The following is a 20,647-nucleotide window of genomic DNA, read 5'->3' as shown; positions in this document are numbered from 1 at the left end:
TTGAAGCTTGTATCCTTTTGGAGAATTTTGGCATCCAAAGCCTCATTTTTGTTCTGCTGTTTTCATTGCTAAGTTATACAGCTAACTATATAATCATATAGCACTAGATAACAAATATTACACGGCTAAAAATGCATGAGTCTATGTGAAAGTGATTTTTTTATTCTTATTTAAGACTTAACTGGAGAAAAATGTAGAGCGTCACATCAGGTCTGCTTGTTTTACACTTTTCAGCCCCAAGGGGGTATCTTGAGCAAACTAAGACTCCAGAAATGAACCCTTTTGTGAGGGCTGCATCACTTACAGTACTACTCAGTAGGTACTGCATTTGCATTTAAATGTACTACTCAGCCGTTAGAAAAGCATGTCCTTTTTAAAGTAAGACTGTAAGTAGTATGAATGGAACTCAGACATACTACATCCGCCATTTTGCCATCATCAGTCGCGTTGTTTCACTCCCATTCATGAATTCTCTCGCAGTGCATCAAATGATAGCAAGCGACCATCTGATGTGCATAGAATCGCGCCAGAAGTAGGCCAACCGGGTAGATCTCACTTACTGTTTTTCGAATTCTATAAATTCAGACGTTAAACTCTGCTCGCATACTGGTTTTGAGTACTATATAGTATGGAAGTATGCGATTTCAGACACAGCTGAGCTTCAGTGATTTATAAGGCTTTAGCTTGTCATCACAACCAGTATTTAGCCATTTCACCTTGTTAGTAAGCAGTGCCTGTAAAGAAGTGATGACGTATCGTCAGCGACCCAGTGCTGGTTTGTAAATATACTGTATGTATGTATGTATGTATGTATGTATGTATGTATGTATATATATATATATATATATATATATATATATATATATATATATATATATATATATATATATATATATGCCAGGTGTGTAAGACGAGTTTCCACTTTTGGTTGTAATGTGAAGCAAATCCAAACTTTGCTAATGGGAAACAACTGAGCAACAACAACACATACATATAATCCCCAATAACATACTCGCTTAAGTGGGGACGTATCAGTTACAGTACATATGGAATACTGTTTTTAGGTCCAAACCGCTACTCATTTGAATTGAGAAAATGTTTGTTTATGACTATTTTTTGTCATATCACTCATTAAAGTGAAATTAAAATAAAATCATGGTGTACAAAACAGTCTCTGCACTTGCTCCATCATAGATACCAATATTTTAACAATATATAAAAACTGTATCACGTTTTGGCCATCAGATATTACGCATGAATATATATGCATATACATATATATATATATATATATATATATATATATATATATATATATATATATATATATATATATATATATATATATATATATATATATATATACAGCAATCGGGATGTTTGAAAATATCCCATCACTTTAAACGTTTATTATTACCATTTGTTGGGTCGCGCTATACAGTTTGATACAGCGATTGGATCTGGAAGCCGGTTCATGTGACGTCACACTTAACTAGCGGATAACTTACACGTGAATGACGACATTTCTTATATAAACTTTCATTTTGTGGCAGCTGGATTTTTGAAAACTTCCACTTTGTAACCCATTTTCAGAATCATGCGTCAAAAAAAAACCAATGTTTTTGTGTAAACGAACAGGCAACAAACATAAAAAGGTTACCGTTTTAGGATGAAAACGTTGTTGTGTAAACTGTAAACAGCCCCTAAAACTTTATATGGAAGATCAGAAATGGATGAGTAGCAATGGTTAAAACACAATCTGCTTGCTTTCTTCTCAGGGGAGCTTTTTGAGTCAGTTACATCTCTGAGCTCTGAGCTTTCTCTTGTTCTCTAGCTATCTTCCCTTTCTTCTCTTTACTAATTTCACTCCTACTTTTTCACTTTATCCTCTTTTTCTCTCACAAGTTCCAGAATGCTCCAAAGGTTATGTTTAACACAGAAAGGGTGTGTGCGTGTGCGTGTGCAAATGTGAATGGAATGGGAGAAAGTTCAGCAAATTATTTATGTCTGTATTTTTTCTGTTAGCTTTTCTGTATGGCAAATCTTGTATTTGTGCTGCTGTATTTTTTTCTCCTTGTGTGAGACATTACCTGTATTTCCTTATCCTTCCTTGTACTATATTTTTAAAGACATTGTTGTCATTATTTAAAATGTAATAAAAAGATGCAGGCTGTCCTTTTTGCTGAAACTGTTAATAGTTGGCAACTAATTATTATTATTATGACTATTATTATTATTATATGTTGTGTGAATAGCATCGTATCAACAAAACTAATTGATATAGAACATTTTTAAAAAGAAAATCTTGATACCTTAGGCTGCTTGACGCAAAATACCTCAGGTTCTTCTGAAAGGCTTGTTCCTCCCCATGTACCCATTTTGTGACGATGAAACAAATACAAACATTACAAAATATCAAAAGGTTTTGTGATTTCTTTTTTCTTTGATTTTAGCATAATTGTTCAAGATCTGAAATCCCCAGCATATGATGAATTATCAGCATTATGATTTATTTTTTTGTATATTGTTATTGAATTAGTAACATTCAATTAATATTAGGGTTTTTGTTTGGTACAGTCTCAAACTCAATTCCCGGAGGGCTGCAGCTTTACATAGTTTAGCTCCAACCAGCTCCAACTCACACCTGCTTAATAGTCTCTAGTAGTATTGAACACCTTGATTATTTGGATCAGCTGTGTTTGATTAGAGTTGGAGCAAAACTGTGCAGAGCTGCGGCCCTCCAGAAATTATGTTTTAGCCCTATGATTTATAGCGAAAGTAAGACATGCAAAAAAGTTAATAGGTATTGTTGTTTTTAGAAAAAAAAATAAATAAATATATATATATTTATTTAATAAATTAATAAATATATATATATATATATATATATATATATATATATATATATATATATATATATATATATATATATATATATATATATATATATAATATATATATATATATATATATTTATTTATTTATTTTTTTTAAATATTATATATTTATTTTTTATTATGATTATAGTTAATTTGATGTTGACACTAAATAGTGTCAAAATAATTAATTTGCATGTCCGCTGATTTTTATTATGAAAGTAAGGCTGTGAAATATATATATATATATGTGTGTGTGTGTGTGTGTGTGTGTGTGTGTGTATATGTATATATGTGTATATATATATATATATTTTTTTTTTTTTTTTTCCAGAAGGAAAGCATGCAGCAAATAATAATGAATGCACTTTTTAAGGACTTTCCATGTATCACGACAAAGACTTTCTGTCTTTGCTAATGTAGCTTAGTTATTTTGTTTTCAAAATGGCTATTTGATATTTTTCATATTGTTAAATGTCTGTTTATTTTAGTTTTTCCCCATTGGTTTGGCTCATTTCTTGAAACAGAAATTACATTCTCAAAACTCTTAAGATCATTTGGCAAAACAGTTACAGCTTGTTGTGTTGCAGCTTGTAAATTTCTGATTTAGTCAGTTTTCTGAACAGTCAGTGCCCCCAAAATGCTTCGTGCCTTTAGCATTGTGTAAGCACTGTAAGTCGAAATGTTTAGATGTTTTGTTGCTATGGCAAAGGATAACTAAAATATCCCTCATGTCCACCTTACAATCTAAGCCCAGTCCTTCATTGACAATGGTTACTGTACTGTTTTTGTCTAGCTAAGAGAATACAAGTGTGTGTAAAACTGAAAAAAGTCACACACTGCAGTCTTACTTCCAAGGAAATGGTAACTCCTTTTTTTTATTGTAATGATCAACCACACACAAAGTAACTTCCATATCTCAGAGCAAAAAGAATAAATAGCTGTAATAAATTGTAATCAAATGTTCCAAGGATTCACCTACTGTATGGTATTCATGGTACTATGGTCTTGACTAATTTTGACAATTGAACAGACTATTGTGCATGTAATGACTTATGCAATGAAATGACGCTGACACATTTTGGAAAGAAAAACCATTAGACTGAGAATTAACAATCAGTTTAGATCAACAAGATCTATTCACTGCTAAATGTAGGCTATCTGTACTTAATCGTTTGCAAAGATGTACTTAGACACTTGCAGTTTGATGAAATGAATGAGAAATTCAAGTATGTTGTGAACAATTGCCAAGTGGTTTGGAGGTTTGTCCATGTTGTTTTGAGAATGTAATTTCTGTTTCAAGAGATGAGCCAAACCAATGGAGAAAAACTGTAATATCTAATAATATATAATATAATATCTAATAAATAGTAATATCAAAAAGAACAGCAGTTTGCCATACCATTGTGTGTTGAGTAAGAAAACAAACTAAAATCTCCTATTAATGATGATGTGGAAAACAGATTACTGTAACATAATGGGGTAGTTAAAACATTGGTGTTTTTTATTTTATTTTATCTGTGCCATAAAGTCCTTATTGAGATCACTAAAGGAGGACGAAAAATGCTTGCAATTAATGACTAACATTGATCATTTTAAAAATACAGGCAAAAGTAGCTATAAGGTCGAGTCATCGTTATCTCTATAGCGCTTTTACAAAAGCAGCTTAAAGAAAAGAAGAAAAAGCCTGTTGAGGAGTTTTGTGTCCCTCAGCTGCAACCTCAAGTAGAGTCACACCCCTGTTCAGTTCAAGGTTCACTCCAATCTCCACCCACTCAATCTCTGGCCAATCAGGACTGCCTTAAAGGCTTTATTAATTGCCTGTTTTCACTGAGTGGTACGTTATGGTATGGTTCATACCAATGGCTTTTATGGCCAAAAGGTACCTAAAAGCAAACCGTACCATACCACTTTTTGTTCACCCTTTGCAAAGGGTACCTAGCATGAAAAAAAGGGTACCAAAAGGTATAGACGTACTTGATATACAGAAATACATCACTCACAGAAGCAGGAGAATGAAAACAAAGAAACCGCCATTTTTAAAAAAACAGCCAAGACATTACACCATAATAATAAACATATAATAACAAGCCATGGTCGTCCCAAGCTCAAACAAGTCTTATCGTCGTCTTGTTGAACAGCCACAAAGCCAAGAAGTACTAAATCTGCCATGCCCTGTTTTATGAGCCCGTCTAAGTGCGAGCAGTTTCACTTTTTCCAAAGAGCTCGCCACGCGATTGTATTTGAAATAACCAACTTTTTGCGCTCATATTTCGTGTTGTTCCGGCCGCAGGAGGCAAAGTCTGGGTGAGGCTGGGCCGCATAAGGGATTTCACAAAAAAAAAGTCCTCAAATGTCATTATTAACAGTTTTAATTATTTCTTCTGAACATGAAGTGTCCTGAACATTAATAGAACATTGATTGAAGATAATGAACAGTTCTTCTGAACATGGCATCTTTTGCCTACTCCTTGCTGCCAGAGCGCTTCTTCTCACAAATCTGAACCACATTTGGCTTTAGAGCGGAAGCAGTTGAGACCCTCAGTATGGCTTGAAGATGATCATCATTAAGTCTAGACCTGTCTAGACTCACTCAAAACTTCCATTCCCTCACCTAAAAAAAAGGCATATATATGTATAAATAAAACACCCTCACCCCACTCCAGTCACATCAGTCTGTACCAGTCTGTATCTACCTATAATATATATAAGATGCAGGCTGTAGCTAGGTAGGTGGCAGGCTACAGATAGGTAGCTAAGTGGCAGGCAGGGGCGGGAACAGCTTACCTTGGTTCTGGCCGGCGCGAGTTCTCTCCTAAACACTTCCCGCCCGTCACAGCGTCTAACAAAGGGGCGGGGTGCGTGGTGACGTCACCGGCATCCCCGCCCCTTTGTTTACACAGCGGGCGGGAAATGCCATTGACCGCTGTGTACGGATAGAATCAGCGGAGCGGGGAGCGCTCTCTCTCCCCGCTCCGCTGATTCTGTCAGTATACAGCGGTCGGCGCGGGCCACAAAATATTGCACTGCGGGCCGCAAATGGTCCGCGGGCCGCGAGTTTGAGACCCCTGATTTAATGTATACAATAGCAGACGTTACAGTAGGCTATTTCATCATTGATCTGCAGTTATAATCAAATTATCTTCATAGAAAGGTTAGTAATAAACATTTATACACACAAACATTTAAAAACTGTTATTTTTTAAATTAATAAAAGTATTTATGTGTATAAAGCATCTGTTTTGAGAGAAGTGCTTCTCATATGATTTGTGAACAACCTGTACAGCTTTACTGTAAACATTTCCTTGAGTAAAAATGACGTCGTCTGAAACTTTGTCATACACCATGCCCACCAAAAGGGTAACTTTGGGCAGTGGACTCGCACGCTTTATAAATGTGACCTGTACGGACCCGACCCATACCGTACTGTACCTCTCAGTGGAAATGGGCCATAATAAAGCCTCCGAGGCGGTCCTGATTGGCCAGAGATTGAGTTTGAGATTGGAGTGAACCATGAACAAAAAAGGGGTGTCACACTACCTTGAGGTTGCAGCTTAGGGATACACAGACAAAAAAAAAAAAAAAACAAGCCAATAAAAACATTTACAGCATATCCAGTCTGATCTCACGAGGAAGCGTAAATAGTTTACGTTTTTTCAGTTTAGTGGCTAATTCAAATGAATTAGTATGAAAATGTCTGATTTTAAAAAGGAGGCATGTCACCCAACCCCACCCCTAAACCCAAGCGCCATTGGGGGATAAGCATATTGTACCAAATTGTACAAATGAGATTGTACAAATTAGCCACTAAATCAAAAAGTTACGAATTGTGGTGAGATTGCATTGGCATATCAGGCTATAGTGGTAAAATGCTGGTGCACTTCTAGTTAGATTAAAACCAATTCAGTTCACTTTAATATGAACATCACTGTTGAAGAATGATTCTCTGAAATCCACCAAGCAATCAAGCCACAGGCAACAGTGTCAAGAAACCAAAACTCCACCAATTAATGGAAAACCTTTGTAGAAACCTGACTCAGTCCGGGGACCAGTTCTTATCTGGCCAAACAGAAAAGAGGCAGAACTGCAGTCTATAGAGATCGGAGGGCTTGTGAACGATGAACATGGAGAAGTTACAAGTAGGTCAACAGGCGGGTGTTTAAACTAGCCAGAGGGATCTATGCAGAGACTCATCTGTCACTGTAGACTTTGCCGGAGTCAGTCTTGTGCTCTTGACTCATCAATATCCTTTCTGAATATATGGGTTTTGTTCATCCCTTTTTAAAATGTGTACAATGTTTATTAACAGTGCTGGGCTAATATCATATATACATTCCAGTAAGAGCTCTTGTAGCGCATTACAGTTAGCTCTCTAGTAGTGCATTACAATGGGGAATTTGCACACAGACTTTATTTTCAGAGAGCCAGCCCAACGGCTTCCAGTGAACTGTCTTTCCATTTTGAAATCACCACATTTAAGATCTGTTCTCTTTAAAATTAAGTGCTTTTTCACTGCCTGATAGATATACGATATAAAGTAGGTCTCAGACCGGACAAGAAGCACTGCATTAAATTCCATTGTCCCCTGCCATCTCTTTAAACTATGAAAATTTATTTTACCTCAGTATTTTCTATAGAGTTTCTGCACCTGCTGCTACTGACAGCGCTAGCATTTACACGGTCTATCAACTCATTTTATGATTGAACAACTAAATGAATGCTCAACTTTATTTGACTGATTGTATTTTATTACATTACGGTGTCAATGCTGTAAAAGGGAACCTGATAAAATCTAAAATAGTCACTTTAACCTTTCACTGGAAGTTTACCGTTGACTGAAGAACACTAGCTGTGCATATAGCCTATTAGCATGAATAAGCATGAATGCATATTGATGTTGTGGTTTGGCTGCATTTTAAGAAAAACTTTTATAGATGATTGAAATGTGGCCTTAAAATGACAAGCAGCTTTCAAACATCACCCCTAGTTTTTGATTGATGTAGAAAAATTTGCTGAACATCCATCAAGAGTTACGCAGTGTTCTAGGTTTTTGTGCGAGTTTTTTTTTTCGTCCAATAAAATTTTTTTTTTTTTTTCTAAATTTAATAATATTAGCTTTACACTCCAAGCTTTATGAATTGTGTACTATAGGGTATATGCGGGGCTAGTGTGTTTCCCATACTGATAAACTTCTGGTGACCTGTTATTGTGAGTTTTTTTTCCATTTTATACGGTTCTGTTTACAGCATCGATGTTGTAATGTAATTTAAATATAACCAGTTAAACAGACTTTTTCATTCATTTAGATGTTCAAGCGTAAAACGACAAAAAAACGACGTTTGCTCGCACGCGCCTGTCAGAATCGGAAGGCTAGTGTAGAAGCTCCATTGAATATACTGGGGTAAAATAAATGCTCATATTATAAAGACATGGCGGGGAAAATGTAATTTAATGCAGTGCTTCTTGTACATTCTGAGACCCACTTTTTATCGGATATCACTCAGCCAGTGGAGATCGCTGATTTTTAAAGAAAACAGACCTTAAATGTGCCGATTTTGCATTGGCATACAATTCAATGGAAACAATTAACCAAGATTACAGGCAAATTAAAAGTCTTCGGCATATACCCTATTACTGTGAGGGAATATGGAGTTGGGTCTCATTGGTATAACAGTGGAAACCAGTTCCCTTTTTTTATGATATCACCAATCAGTTGCATTTATGATGTAAAAAACAAGAGACCCAGAACAGAGCTGTACCCCACAGTGTACCCTTTGTAGATAAGATGCATCTTATGCCGAGTCCAGACTGCATGGTATTACATTTCTGAAATTACAGGCAAATCGGAGCTCATACAATGTGAACTATCAAAAACGTGATCTGAGAGAATCAATGATGAGTCGCTTATGCCCATGAGATACTTGTCATGCTTATTATCTGGAGCTGTCAGCGATTCAAATTATGCCGTGTGAAATGAGTTTTGACTGAAAATAACATCGGCGATCACCTACAGCCAATGAGAGAGCAGCTTCCACTTATGTGTGTGTGTACCTGCAGACCAGTGGGAGGTTGGGGGAGAAGTTAAAAGCGTTAATTTTCAGTGTATTTGGACCCAAGAAATGGAGGAAAAGCTAGTGTAAATTTGACAGGAGCACCTATGTCTGTTTGATGTGTCATACAGAAAGTCAAAAAAGAAAGTTGAGGAGAATATGTACATTTTCTACCCCATTAAAGGTTTCTTTCTCATTATGTAGTTAATAAAAAAGATATACTACGTGTTTTTGGCTGAGACATAGTTTGGACGACATTGTCTGTGATTTTTCCAATTGTAAAGTCATGCAATATAAAACCCCCTGTCGCCGATCTATCTTGCGGTGTAAACAAAGCAGCGACAAAACGCTGCCCAGATAGTCATGCAGTGTGAAAACCTCTGTGACACGATTACTTTGAAAATGCAGTCTGAACTTGGCATTTACTGATACTACAGGATGATCCCAGGCAATACAGCCGTGCAAAAATGTACAATTTCAAAATGGAGGCGTGGCATCCAACCCCACCCCTAAACCCAACTGTCATTGGGTGACAAGCAAACTGTACAAATTAGATTGTACGAATTCATACGAATTAGCCATTCAATCAAAAAGTTACGAATTGCTGTGAGATTGCATTGATTATTTAACAATAGTGCAGACCTTCACTGGTTTCATTTTGATGTGATTTCGATTTATTTCCCTCACTATATATTTATTTATATATTTATATATAGTGTTAGACATCATTTACAATTTTTCAATATCTTCAATTCTACATGAAATTCAAAATTAGAATAGAATTTACTTTATTAAAGTACATTGTTAATTTCAAAGTGAACAAATCATCTAAAAAGTTAATCCACTAGAAAAAAAGTTTGATAAATTTAAATTCAAATCAAACTATTTGCTTCTGCTCCTGAATGGCAGTCCTTATCTGATGACATTAGTTTGACAGCTTGGGTAAAATGTGCTTAGTCACACCCCTAAGTTAGTTTGCTGCAGGTAAAAGATGACAGGAGTGTAAAATAAAACCCCGCCCCCTACTGTTTAATTTCAGTTACAATCATCATACTGAAACTAGAGTCTGCTGCAAAGTCAGGTGCCTTTTTTAGTGCTATTACACAAACACACACACACGCAAACACACACGCACACACACACATACACACACACATATATATATATAAAAAAGCTCACAAAAATCTATACAATATATATATATATATATATATATATATATATATATATATATATATATATATATATATATATATATATTATACAATATATATATATATATATATTGTATACATTTTTGTGAGCTTTTTTATAATTGTATTATCAACTAATCACTTTAACCTGACCACAAAAACTGTAGCTAATTTGATGATATAGAATTTATGAGTATGAGCCACCAAGTAGGTCCTAAATCAAACTTCACTCTCAGATATATTTTTACACTGGATGCGTCATGATGAGAGCAACAAGAAGTATCCACAACAGTAAACTGATGCCATGTTCTATTTCGGACATACTTCAAGCACTCACACGACTTCTGACAAGAGTGAAAGATGAATTTGTAACATTCCTTTTGTCACATACAGTTTGTAGCTGCTGTGATGTGAAGTACAGTCCAGTTTAGACATGATGTAAAACTGTAGTTTCCAACTGGTGGTTCACAATGCAAAAAAGAGCTGCAAATGTTTTTTTCTGCAAATGAAAACTAAAACAAAGACTAAAACTATTGGTCAAAAAACATTTTGTTAACTGAAATCAAATTAAATATTTACAACAAATGAAAAAGTATAACTAAAGAAAACTAACGAAAAACTAAGTCCTCCGAAAACGACCTGAAATAAAATGATAATTATCAAAAAATATATCGAATTTTCAGAATTCTGTGATGGAAAATTGATTTGCGGCTGTTCAGAGAAATGCTTAGATGGAGGTATGTTTAAGGCATGTTTAAGTACATATATTATCTTTAATATGGAGTAGGATAATTTCTTCATAAAACAATTTTGTTTGAACATACACTGACACAGACATGACAGTATTCTAACTACACTTGACCCAATGCTGCAACACACAATAAAATCTGTTTTTCATTTTCCATGCAGAAATCGAGACTCATCAGACCAGTTTTCCAATCTACTATTGTCCAATTTTGGTGAGCCTGTGTGAATTGTATCCTCAGTCTCCTTTTCTTAGCTGACAGAAGTGGCACCCGGTGTGGTCTTCTGCTGCTGTAGCCCATCTGCCTCAAGGTTGAGAGTGTTATGAATTCAGAGATACTCTTCTGCATACCTCAGTTGTAACAAGTGGTTATTTGAGTTACTGTTGCCTTTCTATCAGCTCAAATCAGTCTGGCCATTCTCCTTTGACATCAACAAGGCATTTGCACACACAGAACTGCCACTCACAGGATATTTTCTCTTTTTCTGACCATTCTCTGTAAACCCTGGAAATGGTTGTGCATGACAATCCCAGTAGATCAGCAGTTTCTGACATACTCCATGCACCAACAACCAGGCCATGTTTAAAGTCACCTAAATGACCTTTCTTCCTTATTCTGTCGCTCAGTTTAAACTGCAGCAGATCATCTTGACCATGTCTACATGCCTAAATGCATTAAGTTGGTGCCATGTGAAATTTTCGTCAACAAGCAGTTGGACAGTTGTACCCAGTTGTATGCCAGGGGTCACCAATCTTGTTCCTAGAGGTCCGGTGCCCTGCAGGGTTTAACTCTAACTTGCCTCAACACACCTGCCTGGGTGTTTCAAGTATACATAGAAAGACCTTGATTAGCTTGTTAAGGTGTGTTTGATTAGGGTTGGAGCTAAAATCTGCAGGACACCGGCCCTCCAAGAACAAGTTTGGTGATCCCTGCTGTTTGCATAAAATCCAAATACAAACTTGTCTGTCATTTAGAATGTAAATATATTTCCACATATCAGATTTCTATATGGCATGAGGAATACCAACACAATCTCACGACAATTCGTAAATTTTTGATTTAGTTTGATTTTATTTGTATGATTTCCTTCATACAATTTAGTACAATTTGCTCATCCCCAAATGACGGGCCTTTTTAAAATCGTATATTTTCGTACAACTCAACTAGTAGCCACTGATTCAAATTAGCCACTAAACTGACAAAATGTAAAATAGTCACGTTTCCTCATGAGAATACAGTTGTACTTTTTAGCAGGGCTTGCACACAACCTTTGTTGCTTCTGCACGTACTGCACATACTTTAGAGGTCTATTCTGCTGTATTGTTCCTCTCAATGAAGTCTTTATCGTCTGCCCCTGTGAAAGAGGAGAAGGTGGTGTAAAATCTCCCATGGCACCAATAGTTCATACCTAACTACCCTCCTATAGAACATCGCACAAACAGCGCTTTGGGCTCAAGGTAAACCCCAATGGTAAGAAAGCCCCACCGTATGACCAGGAACACTGAAATCCTGCGGGAAAAGAAAGAAAAATTCCCAACTTCCCACTTAAGAATACCATTCAGTTCTCACTCAGCTTGGGGATTTTTCATTCCTAGTCTTATTTTTTTGAATGCGAGTAAACCAGTGAGAAGGACTGGGTATATTTTCCTTCTATGGTGCAAACAGAACCTTTTTTTTTTACTTTGTACAAACAAAATAGTGGCCATGATATTGAGCGTGGGTGATTCATACACGCAACCCGTGTGACGTATTCAGATACTTGTTGAGTAAGTGTGTCGGACTGCATGTTCTGAAGAGATAATGATTACGGACGGCCAGCTGACGATGACCACATCATGACATGCAGTCCACACAACAAAAGACTCTCCTGTCCTCTTCCCTCACATCACCATCAAAGCAACAAACATTCAGTTTCAAGCCTGTAGTGACCAGAGCTCATCCTCATTGCTTCATAAAGAGAAATACAGCAATGCTATATAATGATGAGATTAAATAATGTCTAATCATTATAGTAGCCTATTTCTGCAACTGATTTATAAAAGTGATTTCATATATGGAATGCAAGAATGATGTTTTAATTTGAAATATCATTTGTGAAACCAAAATGCTAATTATGTGTGAAATAATGTCCCATGGTATACAAAATTATTGGCCCACATGTGGAGTTTTCAACATAGGCTCATTCTGAAAACATAGCCCCATATCCGTTTCTTGAGATCACGAATTAGAAGCCAGAGAAGCGTAGGGCTACATTTTGTCCTAAAATGAACGCTACAGGGCGATATGACGTCATTAATTTTTGCGCTTACCAGCTGACCAGTTAATTCTGTGTGTTTGGCTTTTCTGCTGTTACCAGTTTGTTCAGTGGCTCGCCACGTACGTTGGGGGATTTGAGCCGCAGAGTGAAGTAGATGGTGACGATGTGGTTCAAGTCCGGTGAAGCATGGTTCCGGAAAGGAAGTACGACAAAAACAAAAGCCAAAATATAAAATAAACAAGTAAATAACTGCTTGAGAATGTGGTAAAATCTAAAACTGTGGTAAATTTCAGGCTGCCGTGTGGGTTTTTCTTTTTTTGTATTGGTTTTGAATACAATGTTAGTTGTTGTATTGAAGTTGTGTTGTATAGCCGTTTCATTTTATTTCAGGACGCATTAATACCGCTCTGTAGGTCTATTGGATACATTCATAAATAATCCAAGCAAATCTAATAAATGTTGGAGACATACTTGTTACATAAATGCACTAAATGGCACTTCAGCAGCATTTATTTGAGAGCGCACAAGATCTGCACTTGAGCAGCGTATATTTGAGGGGGCGCGCGAGAATTTTTGTGCACTAGCAGAGAAAATCTGCGCACAAGCAAAGTGATTAATGTAAAAAGGCTCTTACATAAATGTGGAAATAACACCACAGGTAGTTGGTAAATCTGTGTAAAAAAGGCCTGCCGCCACAGCTGGAAAAAATTCTAGAGGAAACACTGTAGTGCTTTATAAAACACTATCAATTGAGTTTAGGGTAGAAGGAGGGTGGGGGGATTGGCCGGTCAGACAGTCGACAGCAGCTCTGGGTGGATTTACGCTAGAACAACAGGCTTGAATAGCACTGAAAAGAAATTTGAGATCTCAAAAAGCATATGCCGCGGATTTTGGTGTATTCGCGAAAACAAAAACTGCATATTTGGCCCTCTCCAGAAATGTATATAAAGGTATGTAATCATAATGAGCCTGGGTAGGAAGTTTTCCTGCTTTTTAAAATATTTACAAAGTGATTTTTAACAGGGGAAGCAAATTTTTACAGTATTTCCTTGAACATTTTTTTATCAACATTATTTCATATATTTATGAACATTATTCTGGAAAAAGATTTATTTATTTTAGTTTTTCTGGAATAAGTGAAGTTTATTTATAAGCTAATTTCGAGAGGAGCACGCACTTATGATTAATAGCAGCTGATCCTCGTTAGCTAACGCATGATCCACCAATCAGACGATTCCTAAATCACTGTATATAACTAGAGTATCTTACCTTAGCCATCTTCGTCTTGAAGAATCCCCCCTTCCACCCCTACTCCTCCCCTTTCCTTATTAGGGCAGCATGGAGGCCCAATGATTAGCATCATTGCCTCACAGCAAGAACATCGCTGGCTCAGACCTTACCTGGCCAGGTCAGCGTTTCTGTGCGGAGTTTGCATGTTCTCCCCGTGTTTGCGTGGGTTTTCCCTGGGCACTCTGGTTTTCTCCCACGGACCAAAACATGTAACATAAATAAATAGACAAATTAAATCGTCATTATAGGCAAGCAATGATTTCAGCATACATTCTCCGTAGCAATTCATAATCAAGCAGGGGAGTTCTCGAGACCTACCTGAGCTCAGACTCCCCTCTCGCCCTGCAACGGGAGGGAACCCCAGAGCTCTCTCCCGGGACATGTCATGCCAAGCATCCTTTATAATCAATCATCGGCAAGGGCGAACTCTTAAAAGCAGTTTTAAAAAAAAGTTTTAAGATCAATATTATTTGCCCCCTTGAAGATGTATTTTTATTTCATTTTATTTTTGATTGGCTACAGAACAAACCAATGTTGTCTAATAAACCTGACTTGCCTAATAAAATAACATGTCAAAGTAATCTAGTCATCCTAGCCTTTAAACTGCTCTGTTATCAAAGACTCTACAGTAACTTACTGAATTTCCGTTACGGTTACAGCAAAAATACAGTATTTCCATTTACAGCACTATTTATCTTGCAATATGTGTATTTACAATATTGTGCATCTTTACTTAAAAATATACAGTAATTTTCTCAACACAACTTTAAAATACACTTACATGCTGCATAACTGTCCTACAATGAGTTGGGTCTGTCTGTGGACTGCAAGTCAGGGGCGTAACATGAAGGGGCCTTAGGGGCGTAACTTGTAGTACGAGGTGTAACTTGAAGTTATGGAGACCCACATGTCAAAACTATGCTTTCGGCAACTATGCTTTCGGCAAACCCAACCATCATAGTTATGAATATCTACAACTACGCCAACTTTTAACCCAACTATCACAGTTATTAAGGTACAGCCACGAGTTGCGGAGGCTTTCATACTTATCACGCTCGCCATTGTACTGATATTTGCAACCTTGGTGCCAATCAAGTAGGTTAACTGTCATGATATATTGGTTGGAGTCAGCGAGTCGCATGGTGGAGTTGTTATGTAAATGGATATAATATTATAACAAATAAATTGGTTGTGGATAAATTTGTAGAAAACTCATGAAAACATTTGGTGAAAATGTTCTCTGTTCCGCCATCTTTCCAACAACATTTCATTGTGAAATCTCACATGGTTCAAGTTACTCCCCTTCATCTTACGCCACCGTCTTGCAGTCCACAGACACATACTGTACGCTTGCCTACAGTACAATCCAGTTTATATTACAGTTGTTAACATTTGTTAACAGTCTAGTCTTTTGTGAAATATCTAGTAAAGTAGTACTGTCATCATGGCAAGGACAAAAGAAATTAGTTATTAGAAATTAGATATAAAAACTATTATGCTTAAAAAAAATCTTCTCTGCATTAAACAGCACTTGGTAAATATTTTGAAAACAATTCAAATAAAAAATTACCCTAAAGTTAATTGTATATGTGCATGGGATTAATTGTGCAAAAAAGAAGCTACAAGCTATATTCTGACCTATGGTACTGTATTTAATATTTAAATAACATGATCACACTAAAGTTTTTTAATTGATAAAACTTTGTGATGACAAATGAGTAAAACCTAGAGGTTTGAAGGGTTGTGGAAAAAATTTGTACAGACCTAAAATGACAGGTAATCAATATTTGTGTACTTTAATAAAAAGTTACTGGCAAAAATTAATTAATTTTCGTTTAGCTTAGTCTCTTTATTCATCAGGGGTCGCCACAGCAGAATAAACCCCCAACTTATCCAGCATATATTTTACACAGAAGATGCCCTCCCAGCTGCAACCCAGTACTGGGAAACACCCATACGCACTCACTCCTAGGGCCAATTTAGTTTATTCAATTAACCTATAACACGTCTTTGGAATGTGGGGAAAACCGGGGCACCCAGAGGAAACCAATGTGAACGCGAGGAGAACATGCAAACTCCACACAAAAATGCCAACTGACCCAGCTGAGACTCAAACCAGTGACCTTCTTGCTGTGAGGGGACAGTACTAACGACAGAGCCAGTGTCACCACTGGCAAAAAATTTTTTTTGATATTATTTTGCACCAAATATTTGATTCTGTTCATCTTGCTGTTCTCTTTTATATATACTAAAATTAACTCTGCATTATTAATATTGTTGAAGGGTTTTATCAAGAAAACTGTGTGATTGTATGCAATTGGATAGAGTGACAAGTTCCAAAAGAGTTGATTGTTCCCAGATGCAACTGTTTTGCTTGCCAGATTTCTCTTGAATGCCAGTGTTAAAATATGGCAACTTATAAAACTGTTACATCATCGCAAAAATTCACTTTAGTTCTGTTTGTTGGAGTCAGTAGGTACCTTTCCATGAGATTACTTGTCCCATAACGTTTGTCCTCAAATGACTAGCATGTGAAAAAGTTTATATGCTATAAAAGCCATAAAAACCATATACATCTTTCTTTCTTTCTTTCTTTCTTTCTTTCTTTCTTTTTACATTTTTTGTCACAAAATGATGTTTAATATGTTTGCATGTTATATTAGTTTGGTTCCAATGTAGTGTCAATTTATAAATATTTGCTGTATTTATTATCAAAGACTGAAAACAACAACATCTTAAACTAGAAATGAATCAATTATGCAAAATACCTATACATGACTGGTGACAATCTGCCCTATTGGCATTTACAATCATTGGCCACTTTATCAGGTAAACCTCACTATTACTGGGTTGAAAACCCTTTTGCCTTCAGAACTGCTTTAATCCCTCATGGCATAGATTCAACAAGGTACTGAAAATATTCCATATTTGTCAGCTGCACATGATGCGAATCTCCCATTCCACCACATCCCAAAGATGCTCTATTGGATTGAGGGCTGGAGACTGTGGAGGCCATTTGAGTACAGTGAACTCATTGTCATATTCAAGAAACCAATCCAAGATGATTCACGCTTTATGACTTTATGAGGACAAAAGAACGAGCCTCCTCCATTCAGTCTGTTTATTTTCTCTTTCTCTTCACTTTGACTCTACTCCTTTACTTTCGTGGATAATGAAACTTTGTTGCACGCACTCCACTGAAGACATCCATTGGCCTACAAATTTTAATTATGTTTGTTAAGTGCAAAGATTTGTTTCAAACTATTTCTAAATTAAATATTATTTCCAGCAAATATAAAAACGAACAATAAAAACAAAGTGTGTTAAAAAACTGAGTTATATCAAAACACACGTCTTATTCTTTTGCCCCATATGGATCAAAACCCGACAGGTGGACAAATCTAAGCTTCTTTTCAATAAAACAAATATAAATAAGCACATAATAAATAATACTACTAATAATAATGACATTATGCAAAAGCAAGTTGTCATGAATTAACTAAAAAAAAACTAGATGAAGGCATGGTTTTTATATTTATGTATAAAATAATAATTTTTGTAGTATTTTAATCCTTTAATTTTTTTCATTTGAAAAGAAATTTGCATATTACTGTACATCCTGCGTGTATTAAGCAATGTGTAAGCGTTTAAGGTGCACAACTAACGTACTCTGCGCTGGACTTTAGACATTCAGCTGGTCAATTGCGCTGTCTATTTCAGTTCTTTAAAACAGACTGCACCAACAATGAGACTTAACAAACCTTCTTTCTAGACCAAAACACACAAAGAGTTCACAAAGCAGCACGAATGGATTTGCTATTTAAACAAGTGGTGCAAAACGTGAAAATTAGGGTTGTGCTGGTCTGAAAATAGCAACACATCACGCCAAACATGTCTTTTGCCTTATTGTGCCGAGTTCATGATAGGGCCCTTAACCTCCTTAATAAATACTGTGGTCAGTCAAACGCAGCATGCATACCAATGATCTCACGTGCATCATAACAGTATGTGTTTTGTTTTGATTAGACTGATTTTCACTGGGTTTTACACATACTGAATTTACATGAGAATGAGGAAACAATGGTGTTTGAGGCTCACAGTACGTCATTTCCACATTCTGAACTCTTATTATTCAGCTATGCCTACGTATATGCAGATTTTCATTATATGACATTTTTAAGTACAAATATTTTAATTCTTTTTAGAGTTTCTTGCTAGAAAACCACAAAATCACATAAAGCAATTCATTCATTTATTAATTTTCTTTTCAGCTTAGTCCCTTTATGAAACGCCAACTTATCCAGCATATGTTTTACGCAGCGGATGCCCTTCCAGCCGCAACCCAACACCAGGTAACATCTATACACACTCACACTCACACACATACACTACGGACAATTTAGTTTATCCAATTCCCCTATAGCGCATGTCTTTGGGGAAAACCAGAGCACCCGGTGGAAAATCACGCGAACATGGGGAGAACATGCAAACTCCACACAGAAACGCCAACTGATCCAGCAGGGGCTCGAACAAGCGACCTTCTTGCTGTGAGACGATCGTGCTACCCACTGCACCACCGTGCTGCCCATCACATAAATCATAACTGATTATTGTATTTCAACTATTCATTGTATTAATAATTGTATGTAATCGGTTAAATTTTTTACACAAGGTTGTAGTCAACATGAAATGGTGGGCAACACACATTCCTTATATCACATATTGGGCCCTGGTCGGATAGTCCTCGTCAGATTGTATATGAGATTTATGAGCTAATTATTCACTTATTAAATGAAATAAAAAATTTGTTGAATGTAAATCCTAAATGATGATTTTTTTAAATCTCTTTTTTTACAACTATTACTATATTATTCTGAATAAAACTAAGTAGTTTTTCTTTGTAGTAAATAGTAATTTACTAAGTAGTTTTAGAAATATGTACTTTTACTTTTCCTTGAGTACATTTTTAGTGCTGTATCGTTACTTTCACTCCACTACTTTCCTTCAACCTGCCCTCACTATTATTTTTCTTGTCTATGCGGATTAGACAAATCAGTCCTGTGATTCCTGTCCAATCAAATAACATAAAAGGTAGCCTATATCACACCATAATGAACTACCTCAAAACATGGGCGATTTATAATTGCAATAAACTGTTTAGAAGCATTACACACGTCCAAGAAGATGTCTAAAATCTTTACATTCCTTGACCCAGAGAATGTTTATATGCATGTCACTGATGAGAAAATGACGGATGTTTACTGTATGATGACCGAAATGGCCTTAAACACCCAGCAGGCACAAGACGTTAACATGACATCAGAATGACGTTGTGCCCAATTGCCATGGGGACGTTGCATTTTGTTTGAAAATGAAAATCGGGTTGACGTTAGATCCCAACATCAGGCAGACGTCAATGTCCAACCTAAAACTCAACCAAATATCAACGTCTTATGATGTTACAGCTTGATGTTGTGTGGATATTACCACTATAACATCTATCAGACATGGATTTTGGTTGCAATATCTGGCGAATAAATGTCATTATTTGACGTCAATTTGATGTTCATTTAAAATGTTGGCTCCACGTTGGAATTTGGTCACTTTCTAACAATTTAAAATCTACAAAATATCAACATCATTTGACGTCATTTGGACATAAAAATAACATTGTCCTTAGACCAGGCATGTCTAAACTCGGTTCTGGAGGGCCGGTGTCCTGCAAAGTTTAGTTCCAACCCCAATCAGACACACCTGGGCCAGCTAAACAAGCTCTTACTAGGCTTTCTAGAAACATCTTTGCAGGTGTGTTGAGGCAAGTTGGAGCTAAAATCTGCAGGACACCAGCCCTCCCGGACCGAGTTTGAACACCCCTGCTAGACATAAAATTTTATTCACCTGACGCCACGACCTAAATCTAACCTTATATTAAAGCCTGCTGGGCAATAACTAAATGCACAACAGAATGTTATGGTTACACGACCACACATTACATGTAACCACATCAGCTTTTTACAGCATAATACTCACTATCTTGAGTACTTTTGTTTTGACAGGTCTACTTTTTACTCATAGTTTGAGTAAAATCTACAACGGATACTTTTTCTACTTGCACTACATTTTTAGGCAAGTAATGGTTCTTTTACTTAAGTATGATTTTTCAGTACTCTTTCCACCACTGATTATTAGCCCCCCTGTCCCCTCCTGTAAGTTATTGTATAACTTAAAAGTTATT

Source organism: Danio rerio, chromosome 25, assembly GCF_049306965.1.
Source record: "Danio rerio strain Tuebingen ecotype United States chromosome 25, GRCz12tu, whole genome shotgun sequence".
NCBI lineage: Eukaryota > Metazoa > Chordata > Actinopteri > Cypriniformes > Danionidae > Danio > Danio rerio.
This window is presented reverse-complemented; position numbering follows the sequence as displayed.